The sequence below is a fragment of the Rosa chinensis genome, chromosome 6 (assembly GCF_002994745.2).
Source record: "Rosa chinensis cultivar Old Blush chromosome 6, RchiOBHm-V2, whole genome shotgun sequence".
Taxonomy (NCBI): Eukaryota; Viridiplantae; Streptophyta; class Magnoliopsida; order Rosales; family Rosaceae; genus Rosa; species Rosa chinensis.
Window position 1 is genome coordinate 57,900,514 of NC_037093.1, and position 13,101 is coordinate 57,913,614.

The window sequence follows — 13,101 nt, forward strand, 5'->3', positions numbered from 1 at the left end:
CTATATACTTTATTATGAATGACTTTTACAGATTTCCTAGGATGTACAAAAAAAAAAAAAAATTAAAGCAAATGCAGCCCAAACACAAAACAAAATAATTACTTGTTGTCTCTTCAATGCTCCAGTATCTTCTAATAGAAATTGACTCAAATAAATGATTGTTAGTCTGTCTAGCGAGTTTGTTCTCATTCCTAATCTCCCAACAACATAAATATACAATATAGATCACTTGATGTTTATGGTTAATTATTCTCATCAATTTTGTTTTCGCTGATTAACATATATTGTAGCAATATCGGTTAATGTCTTGATCTATAGTCAATCAATTGAAATTCAATTGTTCAACCTTTTTTTGAACCATAATATAAATTCAAATTAATGAGAATAATTAATTAATAAAATAAAATTTAGTATGGTTCAAGGTCTTAGGGTTAGACCACAATATTTGAGTTTTAGGGTTTCATAAATCATTTTTATTGCTATTAGGGTTCAAAGTATCACAATTGAAAAAAAAAAAACAAAACAAAACAAAAAAAAACAAAAATCACATTCAACAACTACAATGAACATGTTGGGTATAAAAAAAGGTTGATATCATAAAAGATTAGAGAAAAGACAAAAAATTAAGAAAGAGAGATGATGAAGGACAAACTTCTTCGTGCGTAGAGAGAAGAATTTTGATAGACTTTTTTTTTTTTTTTTTTTTGAAGAGGAAACTTTGATAGACTTTTTGAAATCTTTGGTCTGTAGGCTGGAAAATTATTAGAGTTTGGTATGTATAGTTAACACTACAAAGTCCATGATTATCAATGATTTTCTAATTCCGTAAGTATGAATGATATTTTGAATACCTCTGTACTTTTATTCATTTTTAAAAGTCCTAATTGAATACCCCTAGATTTTGGTGGAATTCATGAAGTCTTTAAAAATCCTAGTTGAATACCTCAAGACTTTCATGGACTATTAAAAGTCTATCTTGAATACATCCAGACTTTTAAATTCCATAGATTTCTTTAAAAGTTCCACTAATTCCATATACAATACACCCCCCTTAGAAAGACCCAAGAAAAAAAATATTGCCAGCCCTGAATCCACTAAAGTAGCAACATCAACGAACGACATTTTTCTTCATACTGGATTTGAAGTTTAACGTTTGAGGGTGCCCATAGTCAATTTGTGTAACTGTTATGAGATTCTATTTCCGTACTTGGTAATGGTAGAACGAATCAAAAGGCCGATCTATCCTAGAGGTCCTTTAAATTAGATCGATTGTCATTGGAGAATAATCTTGTTCAAATTAATTTAAACACATTCGTCCAAACTCTTTTATTTACATGCACTTAATAGTTAATACTAGTTGTTTCATGGACAACAACGTCCATTTTTCTATATCACCTTGTAGAAGTTCAACTCAGGTTTGGCAAGGTGTTTGCCTTTGCCTTGCTTTACTAAATCACAAGTATACAAATTATAGCATCATAATTGAATTTGTGATGTGAACTGCTACTACTACGTACATGTATAGAACATACATATAATTATATAAACTCGTAGAGTAGGAAATTGGGATTTTAATAACCTTAGTTTGTTTTTTTTAAATTTTTTAGATTACAACCCTTACCGCAAAGATAATAAAGAACAATACCTACATAGTATAATCAATACAGAAAATCATTAGGCAAACCTAAATGTCATGCTCATGCTGAACTTTGAGTAAGAATCACCGTCTCATTGATGGTATACCCGTCTTGTTATCTTGGTATCACAAGCTAGAGTATTCGTTTCAAGCTTGCTGACCAACGCCTCTATATTTCTTGACGAAACCAATTCCTTGCTCAGATTACCTGCCATTTGCTTTCCCAGTATACTCAACCGTCTCTGAAGAGAATGATTCAGTTCAAGAAGCTAGTTCATGTATGCATTCTTTTTGTAGTAGCTGCAGCGCAGCACGACACCAGGAGAACTCGGGAAAAGCTCAAAACCCTTCTCCATTAGTGCTATAATATCCTCTACTTCCTCCTCTGCGAGATCCAATACCTCTATCTTCTTGGCGAAGGGTTTTAAGGACTGCAGTGTGGATTTTAGATCTCCAAAGAGGGGTTTAAACATCGCGCGCAGTAGTGGTACTCTTTTCCTCCGCTATAACAAGATCAAGCAACCTGGGAAACCTTGTAACTAACTGGTCTTCGGTTTGCTTGAGAGACAACTCTACATCGTTTGATGATAAGGGCTTCTCCAAGGTCTCCACCAGATCCATTGACAGTCTTCTCTTAACCTCACGATCCTCACCAGCTACATACGTGAGTTTGTGGAATTGCTCCTCGATCACTCTACCTTCTTCATATCGCCACAAGAAGTCTAACATTCTTCTGAGATACCTATTCAATTCAACAAGTTGGTCGGCGTAATCATCGTCATTATTACAGAAACAGTACTTCCACACATTAAACTTAGAAGACTTTGATAACTTGCCAGCTCTATGCCCTTGTGCATTTATTCTATCAACTTCTTGATTAGTTTTGGGTTTTGGAGAAGCTTAACTCTCCTCTCTGTTTGGTCCGTGGTTCTAAGGAGTCCAATGTAGATTTGAAGTTTCCTAGGAAGAGGGATTTGAACTTCGTAGTATTGCCTATCGCTAGCTCAACGGCATCATGCAGGGTAACAAATGCTTGTATACTAGTTGAGCAGCCAACGCCATCTCTATAAATTGTCACAAGCTAAAATACTAGTGCTGGTACAAACAATGTATGGTTTGTGCTATCTGAAAGTAAAGTTGTCAGAGATACAACTAAATCATTACAAACGCCTCTGACGTGCATTTCCGCTGAAGAAACCAACATCTCCTTGATCATAACCCAACTTCAACTTTCAAAGTCTTACTTAAGTCCTATCACTTACCTAAAACTTGTACTCCAATTTTTCTTTAATAAATTTTCCTCATTTCGCCACGGATTCACCAAAAAAAAAAAAAAAAAAAAGATTATTGAGTTGATTGTGAATGGAAACTTCGGCAAAAAAGCTAAAAGGATCTCGGATACAATGGAGAGGGAAGAAAACTAACAAGCATGTTTTTGTTTATGTTACATTTTAGTGGATCGAAACCCAATTTCCAACTTGTTTTGTTTAGAGCCATAGATAACAAACAACAGAAAAACTAGCTTCGATCAAGAGAAGGGTACGTAGTAACTTCTCTTTTTTGCTTTGCTCTAAGCTTATTGAGATACCAACTAATTTTCTTGTACACACACATTTATAGCATTCTATATCGGCAACGCCGCACCGCCCAGTACGAAACCTTATTCCCTTTTCTTTTGGTTAATTAACCTTACTCCTCTTAGACACATGCATAGACTAGGAGTTCACCATATGGGACTAGGAGTTTTGCAAGGGAAAACAAACGAGAATAAAAATCAGGAAAATTATGCTTGTTTCTGGCGTTGCTTCTACTTATTAATTGCTCCTTTTGAGAATAAAAATACTATTTGTATGCCCCATGTCCCGCCTTGAAGGTCAGTACAGCTGATACAAATTAAGGGGCTTTACACTAATCTGGATAGTGGATACGATCTGAGCTTTCTCTGAAACAGTTCATCGCAAATGTTTTCTTCTCTGTCATGAACTAAGGTGATCAATTTTCTAAGAGTAAGAGGGAATTTGCATACAGGTTAGCCCTATCTAGCTAGAATTAAGGCTTCACAGTTTGTTGGAACTCAGAAAGTTGCTATTTGTAGCTGGGCCAACTTCTTTGAAAGTCAGGTCTCAAATTGCTTGGTTACAACAAATCAGTCACTAAAATACCATTCCAAACTAATAGCCGTGGAATGTTGGTACTTATCAAACTGTATGCAACACACACGTTCAGAGATCACCATTGTACAGTGAAGACAAATATAGCCAACTAATGAAAAAGAACCAAAATTGATCACTGAGCAAATTGATATTGCCAACACATTCATATATATATATATATATATATATATATATATATATATATATATATATATAACCAGAGTTCTTAGATATACAACTAAATCAACGATGAAATACCCCTAATTAATATTGCAATTGCAAACTTAATGTATGATTCATGTGGTTTTCCCCACTATATCCATTGAAGAAACTACATCTCCTTGACCACAGTCCGACTCGAGCCTTTTTAACTCTACATATTTCATTATCCGCATAGATTGATTCAATCCGAGAAGTGCGTTGATGTACTTATACTTTGTGTTGTAGCTGGCCCATTCACCAACCTTGCAGCACTCTCGAACCATCTCTGCCCCATTCTTCATTTCTACCCTGAAACTTTCTAGTTCCTCCTTGGAGTGCCACTTGACATCATTCCTCTCTGGTTTTCCTGATTTGCAGAGTGTCAATATGAGATCACCAAGGAGGGATTTAAAAATGGTTGCACTCCGGTCCTCCATTAGTTTAATACTCCAAAACAGGCTCTCCGCTTCTTCTTCTTCCATTTGATCAGGCACTGTTAGCGTCGTCTCTGTATTTCTTAATGACAACAAGGCCTCAGAAAAACCTTCCTGCTTCACTAACATCTCCGAAAGTTTCTCTCTACTAAGCTGCGTTAACTTCTCTGCTATAGCGGAGTGTCTCCTGTCCTGTCCATTTCATCTACCAGTTGGATTTGTTGCCGCCAATCACGAGTTTCGAAGTCCTTTGTCATCAGAAAATCTATTAGTTGTTTAAATTGTCTGTCCAACTGAACAAGTTGGTCTGTGTAATCATATCTACGCCAGTAGTACTTCCATATCTGAACGTTGGAGAACTTGCCTACAACCTTTATGCCCCTGTCAACCAGACATTCTTTGTCCACGAGGTCCTCAAGTCCCTTGCGTTCTCCTTTGATCTATGGTTGGAGAGGGTCAAGCGTGGACTTGAAATTTCCGATGAGGGATTCGAACTCGGTACAACTCTACATTGCTTTCTCAACTCTCTTGAACAGACGCTCAAACAATGGCCGGATTTCAGCCTCTTTGATCGATGCCACCGCCATATCAGAAAAATCAGCGTATTTGTTTCACTTTAAAAGCTTTAAAATCAGGATTCTTTGATTCTGAAAGACCTAGGGTTGTCGAGATTTGTTAGGGCCCGTTCGGTATCATTTTACGATACTGTTTTTTATTTTACGAATTCAAAAACTTATGTGGTTTGCATTTAGTGCATTAAATTTGAAAAATAGGGAAAATAAATTTTAGGAAACAATTCAGAAATTATGAATACATATGGGAAATGACTTTTTGACGTTTTCCTTATTTTCTAAAAACAATCCTCCCTGCAATTAGAGAAAGTGATTTATTTTTATTTTTTTACTTTTAAGCACATAGATCCACAAAATCTTCTCCTCTCTTTCAATCTCCTTCACAATACTCTGTTTCTTTTCTCATAACAACCAATAAAGGATTCATGATCATGAAACAAAATTGTCAATCTTTCATGATTACTGAGGAAACTAAAAATGATTTTTTCTCTTTGAAGAAAAAAAATAGAGCTTCAGATTATATTAAAAACTTGTATTTACATCTTAAAAACTTGTAGTTTAATTCCCTGTTTTCATTCTACAATTCAGTATTACAAAAATAGTTTCATAAAACGTTACAGGACACACCTTAGGCACTTGGTGTTCTCCATTGGTGTTATTGATATGGCACCCTTTATAATATAGGAGATTCCTATAAATAGAGAATCAAGCTGCGAGATCTGAATTACGAAAAACATGTAATTTTTCCATTGGAGATAGAAAAACTCAAAAATAAGGAAAATATCCATTTACCCAAATTTGAGCTACACTAACCCCACTTACCCAAATATCTTATGAGATTGCCCACTTACCTAATCATTTACATATATTTTGCCCTAATACCCAATTAAGTATTTTTTTTATTGCTTTTTATTTATTTTTAGGACAATTTTGCCCACTCCTTCTTTATCACTTAGAGAGAGAAGTTGTAGGAAACCTCGTTGGACTCTGGTGATCGGCATCGTACTCAGGTAACCGGAATCCAGCAACAAGTTACCAGAGTCCGGCCACCGGCGCCGGACTCCGGTGACGGGAATCTGGCATCCGATTTTATTGCCTCCCATTAATCATATTATTACCCCACAATAATATTTTTATTGCCTCCCAATAATCTTTTGACATCTATTTACTCAATAATATTGAGAATAAAAAATACACTATAGTTAGCTATATCAAAGATAAAATCACACTATATATGGGTCTACAAAACACAAAATTTATATCTTACAACGACACAAAGACTAAATGACAATTGCCACTAGCTTATGTATGTTCCCATTGTGCTAGACTTAAATTCACATAAGATTAATGAGTGATAAACATTGCTTATTGGACCAACCCAATGATATGAGTCTGATTAAACCCGACTTATTTACAGCGCGCTGCGCTTGAAAGAGATTCCTCAAGGCAGAGCAACCACAACAACAATGCCGAAAAGCCGCAAAAGAAAGCAGCTAGTGGAAGTTGACCACAACCCAAAACCTCCAACCAAAACACCCAAAACTACCAAAGAAAGCCCAAAGGACCCGTACCCAAATCACGCCCTACCCACCCGAGAAGAATGTGTGTCCGTCCGGTAAGAGAAGAAATTAGAGAAGGGAGGAGGAGAGAGAGAGAGAGAGAGAGTCTGTGATTGATCGGGAATGGTTTTATTGTTAGAGTGGCAGAGCTGTAATTTATTAATTAGGTATATTATAAGATTGTAATTTCACACTTAAATGCGGTAATTGGGCACATAAATCTTTTAGTGGAGTAAGTGAGTTCCTATTAGGCCAAATTTGAGTGTTTGGTCAAGAACCCCAAAAAAATTTATAATTTCCTACTCCTGGCAGGAAACGGATTCCACCAATAATCATTATTTCATATATTACCTAACCAGACGAGAAAAGAAGAGAAAGACATTGGGAAAAAAAAATTGTTTTTCTGGTTGGCCATCTGTATATTTAGTTCTTCAAAGTCTCCATCCGGGAGACCTCCTTCTATTTCCTTACTTTGGTAATGGTAGAATGAATAAAAAGGCCAACCTAAAATCCTAGCTAGAGGCCCTTTAAATTAGATCGATAGTCATTGGAGAATAATCTTGTTCAATTTAATTTAGAAATATTCATCCAAACTCTCTTTTATTTGCCTGCACACAACTATTCATGGACAACAACGTCCATTTTTCTATATCACCTTGTAGGAGTTCAACTCAGGTTTGGAAAGGTGTTTGCCTTTGCCTTGCTTTACGAGTATACAAATTGTAGCATCATAATTGAATTTGTGATATGAACTGCTACTACGTACATGTATAGAACATTTATATAGGTATGAACTCGTAGAGTAGGAAATTGGATTATAAAAGCCTTGTTTTTTTTTTTTTTTAAAGATTACAACCCTTACCGCAAAGATAATAAAGATCAGGGAAAATTTCACAAACAGTACACAAAGTAAAGGCCACTAATAAAACTTATACATAATTTTCCAAACCGATCATTTTGGTACACGGACTTCTGAGCCCGACCCACTTTGTAGACACACCGTCACTAACACCGTGAAGACCTCTGCCACCTGGCATAATTTAAGGGGTAAATTGGTCTCTCCTTATCTCTTGCTCTGGCCACCCATCTCTCTCTCTCTCTCTCTCTCTCTCTCTCTCTCTCTCTCTCTCTCTCTCTCTCTCTCTCTCTCACCCATATCTTACCGTGTCCTCCTTCTCCTCCACCTACCACGACTACGTCTCCACCATATGCTCTGTCGTCGGCGTCATCGCAGTCTTCGTCGAGTACGGCCTCTTCCCGACCCGGCCCATACCTGCTTGCTACGAGGACTCCTGGGCCTCTCTCCAATGGGTCGCCACCCACGCGAACGGAACCAGGCCGGATCAATGGCTAAACGAGTACGCAGACTTGAACCGCGTCTTCGTCGGCGGCGACAGCACGGAAGCAACAATGATGAGATGTGGCTTTACATAAACAAGGAAAATGAAGGGGTGTAGGATAGCAGGTTGAAGCCGGCCGCGGAGGATCTGGGCCGGGTCAGGTGTGAGAAGGTGTTGGTGTTTGTGGCGGAGAAAGACCATATGAATGAAGTAGGGAGGAGCTATGTGGAGGAGCTGAAGAAGAGTGGGTGGAAAGGAGTGTGGAGATGAAGGAGAATAAAGGGAAGGACCGTTGCTTTCATTTCCATGAAACCAAGGACGAGGAGTCTGTGAATTTGGTAAAAACAGTTGTTCATGGTTTCGAGTTTTGGATCGACCCAGATGAAGTTCCAAATCAGGTCAATGCTGTTTGTTATGTTGTGCCTTTGTTCTGGAGCAAAGTCCCAGTGCATTAGTAGCCAAAGTTGTGATGCTTTGGGTTCTTAATTATTACTTGTGGCAAGGCACTAATCTCACCTTCATCGGAACCAATCTCAACTTCTTATTACTTTGGGTTCTTATTACTCCAGGTGACCTGTGCGAGTGCGACGTCGTATCAGAGGAAAATGGGTACAAGGGTTGTGGTAGTGATCGGAGGTGGGGATGGGGATGGGGTTGGGATTAGAATTAGAATTAGGGTTGTGGTGGAATTAGAAGTGGGATTGAGTTTGATGGGTGTGGATTTGGAAGGTGGAAGAGATGCAGTGGTCGCCGGAGTCATAGAGTTTTCTGGGTTTCGGTGTGTGGAGAGAGAGAGAGAGAGAGAGAGAGAGAGAGAGAGAGAGAGAGAGAGAGAGAGAGAGAGAGAGAGAGAGAGAGAGAGAGAGAGAGAGAGAGAATAACTTTTTTTTTTGACCAAAAAGAAGAGTCAGAGTGAGAGAGTACTAAACTACCCCTTGACAAATGAAAAATGACATAAAATTAACGGCGTCATTAACGTCATGTATAGATAGTGGGTCGGAATTCAGATTTTGTGTACCAAAATGATCGGTTTGAAAAATTATGTATAAGTTTTATTAGTGGTCTTTACTTGGTGTATTGTTTGTGAAATTTTCTCTAAAGATCAATACGTATATAGTATAATCAATACAGAAAATTATTAGGCAAACCTAAATGTCATGCTCGTGCTAAACTTTGAGTAAGAAGCACCGTCTCATTTAGAGTTGGCATTTATACTCATTGGATAATACCCACCCAATAATAATTCGTGGGTAATACCCATCAAATAATTCACGGGTATAAGTATTTACCCAACCCATTTCTAAACGGGTAAACTCATATCCACCAATTTACCCGTTTTCAATATGGGCAGAGTTTTTTATTTTTTTTAATATTTTTTATATAATAAATTTAAGGCCTTCAGCCTATTAAAGGCTGTGATATATATATATTTTTTTAAGACTCACTATTTAAGCGCCCCTATTCCCCATATGGGGATATTTTCAAATGGCGGATTCCCCGCCCCGCCCAAGCATTAGTCATTTTCTCTATATGATTTTTTTTATTTTTCAATTTTTCAATTTTCTATTTTCTATCTTTTCAGATTTTTTTTCCTTTCCTTTTTTGACCAAAAAAAAAAAATATTCTTTTTGTTTTCATCATTATTTTGGTCGATTAAGTATTTCAAATACTTGAGACACTGTTTAAGAAATAAATTGTTGGTTTAGTCACGAGGAAGCAATACTTGAATCGTCTTTTCACAATTATACGATGATCCAACAGTTGGATCCTCACGGATCACCCTTAAGATCCTCTCAAAATTATACGAAGATCCAATGGTTGGAGCATCCTGGATTGCATTTAGAATCATCCTCACAAAATTATACGATGATCCAACAGTCGGATCCTCACGGATCGCCCTTAAGATCATCCTCTCAAAATTATACAAAGATCCAACGGTCGGATCCTCATGGATCACATTTTGAATCGTCTTTTCATAATTATATGATGATCCAACGGTTGAATCCTCACTTATCGCCCTTAGGATCATCCTCTCAAAATTATACAAAGATCCAACGGTCGGATCCTCATGGATCGCCTTTTGAATCGTCTTTTCACAATTACGCCGGATCCTCACTGATCGCCCTTAGGATCATCCTCTCAAAATTATACGAAGATTCAACGGTCGGATCCCCATTTACGCCAAACAAGAATTAATACCAAAAATCTCGGTCATTACATTTTGGGTCTCAGAGTTTTGGCTGCACAACACCTCCAGTCATGGCAGCTCATCTCGTTGAAGACTTGAGGGTGTGTACCCCGTATAGGTTTTCTGTTTTTTTTTTTTAGAATAAGAAAATTATAAAAATGCCCCATATGTTGGTTGAAAAATAATAGTTCTCAATTAAAAAAAAGAAAAGAAACGGGGAACCTACATGGGTAATGGGAAACCCTGCCCTCGCCCCCGGCCCCATTTGCCCATTCCTAGGTGGAACTGGATTTGGGTATTTGGGTATGGTTTACAATTTTATATGGGTATATGGGTAAAATTCGGGTACCCATGGGTATACCCATACCCAACCCATTTTTATACAGATATTTTATAATTACTCATACCCATACCCATACCCGTTAACAGATACCCAAAAGGAAAAATTACCTGCGGGTACCCGTAAAACCCATCCCTTGTCTGATTGATGGCATACCTAGCTTGTTCTCTTGGTATCACAAGCTAGAGTACTCGTTTCAAGCTTGCTAAGCAACACCTCTATATTTCTTAACGAAACCTGTTCCTTGCTGATCACTTGCCATTTGCTTTCTCAGTATACTCAACTGTTTCTGAACAGAATGATTTAGTTCAAGAAGTTGGTTCATGTATACTTGCTTTTTTGTAGTAGCTGCTGCGCAGCACAACACCAGGAGAACTCGGGACAAGCTCGAAACCCTTCTCCATTAGTGCTATAATATCCTTTACTCCTCCGAGAGATCCAATACCTCTATCTTCTCGGCAAAGGGTTTTAAGGAATAAGGACTGCAGTGTGGAGTTTAGATCTCCAAAAAGGGGTTTAAACATCGCAGTAGTGGTACTCTTTTTCTCCGCTATAACAAGATCAAGCAACCTGGGAAACATTGTAACTAACTGCTCTTTAGATTGCTTGAGAGGCAACTCTACGTACATTACTTGATGATAATAAGGGCTTCTCCAAGGTCTCTACCAGATCCATTGATAGTCTTCTCTTAACCTCACAGTCCTTACCAGGCCAGTCACATACGTGAGTTCGCGGAATCGCTCCTCAATCACTCTACCTTCTTCATGTCCCCACAAGAAGTCTAACATTCTTCTAAGATACCTATATATCCTCCTTTCAACAATTCTACAAAACAGTTTCCACTCTGATTTTGGGATTCACCTTATCGGCCTCGATAAGCCTCCGTTTGGGTGAATACGTTCCCGTGTCAACAAAAATGCCTCATTGTCCTTCAAAAAACCAAGCGCTTTGCTCAAAGTAAACAGCTCGCAATTCCTGGGATCTGCTCCGATGATACTCGCAAAATTCATGAAACGCCTCATAACATCTAACAAGTTCCTCATCGTTAACCTTCAATGAAACAAAAAAATAACGGATAAATATGAACGGACGACTAGTTCATGAGACTTATAGAGATATTAAATGGAAAATAGTGATCGCGCTCCTTACCATTTCCCACCCTGCCATGGTTGAACTTTAGGGTTTCACATGGCATAGTAGACTGAGGCCACTTTGTGTTCATTTTATGTTCTCCAATGCAGCTTCAAACTCTGCCAACCGGGCTTGACCAAGCCTGAAGTCTATTTCCTTAGACTTAATCTTCCTTTCCTCAATTCTGCAAAACAATTTCCTCACTCTGATTTTGGGATTTGTCTTATCAGCCTTGATACACCTCTGTTCGGGTGAACATGTTCCCGAGTCAAAAAAATGCCTCATTGTCCTTCAAAAACTGAGCGCTTTGCTTAAAGTAAACGGCTCGCATTTCCTGGTATTTGCTCCGATGATTCTCGCAAAATTCATGAAACACCTCATAACATCTAACAAGTTCTTCATCATTAACCTTCAATGAAACAAAAAAACAAGGGGCAAATATGAACAGACAACTAGTTCATGAGACTTATAGAGATATTAATGAAAAATAGTGATCGTCTTACTATTTCCCACCCTGCCATGGTTGAACTTTAAGGTTTCACATCGTAGAGTAGACTCAGGCAGCTTTGTGTTCATTTTATGATCGACATTCCTCTTAAGAGGTTTACTGTCATCACTCTCTCTAATCATTTTTCTCTTTGCTTAAGCTTAAGAATAAGCATTAGACGTCTAATCTTGTATAGGAATACGCACGTTGCTGAATAAGTCACCGTATCCAAACTTTGACAGACGCCGCAATCATTTTTTGTCTCGTTTTGCCCCGCGCATTCCTTTTTTTTTTTACCTTTTTTTTTCATTTTTTCTCTTTGGTAGCCGACGCTATTGTTTCCCGATTCAAAATAAATTAACATAAAGTAATAATAATAAAACATAAATAAAAAATTAAAACACAGTACATATTTTTTAAAAAAAAAACAAATTTTCCTTTTTTTTTCTTTTCTTCTTCTGTCAGTCTATTTAAAAGGGTAGTCGGCATGGGGTCTTAGAAAAACCAGAAGAGAACAACCCTAGCAGCCTATTGGTATGTGTTGACACACTTCTATTTGCTCACTTTCCATCCGACAATCGGTTCTCTAGGCATGGTCGTCGGACATGCCGTTTATTATGCCATCGTTTCAATGAGCGAAAGCTTATGGCAGTTTTCAGGTTCCGCTTTCATTAGCCAAGGATGGATACTTCATTTTAACGATTTCAGTGTATTGTTACTTACCTCAATGTCAAAGTTTTGCCACGTCCTTGAACTAAACTTGATGATCCTGCCATCGTAGTCACAGAGGAATGCGTAGGCAACATCTCCAAGAATAGTTGCCTATGGTAGAGAATCGTGTGCGTAGTTACACTATCCGCGAGACAATGAAGTTCTCCAGAGTCCATTCCCAAAAGAGTTCAGAATTAAAATGGAATCGATATGAAAAAAACTCAAATTTTATTCGTAAAGCTAACAGTTACATTAAAGTCTCTAACAATGAAAATCTAATCCAAACTAGCTAATGCAAACAATGGTCGTCACTTAACTTCTTTCAGTAGCTCCAAATTAGACATGACCA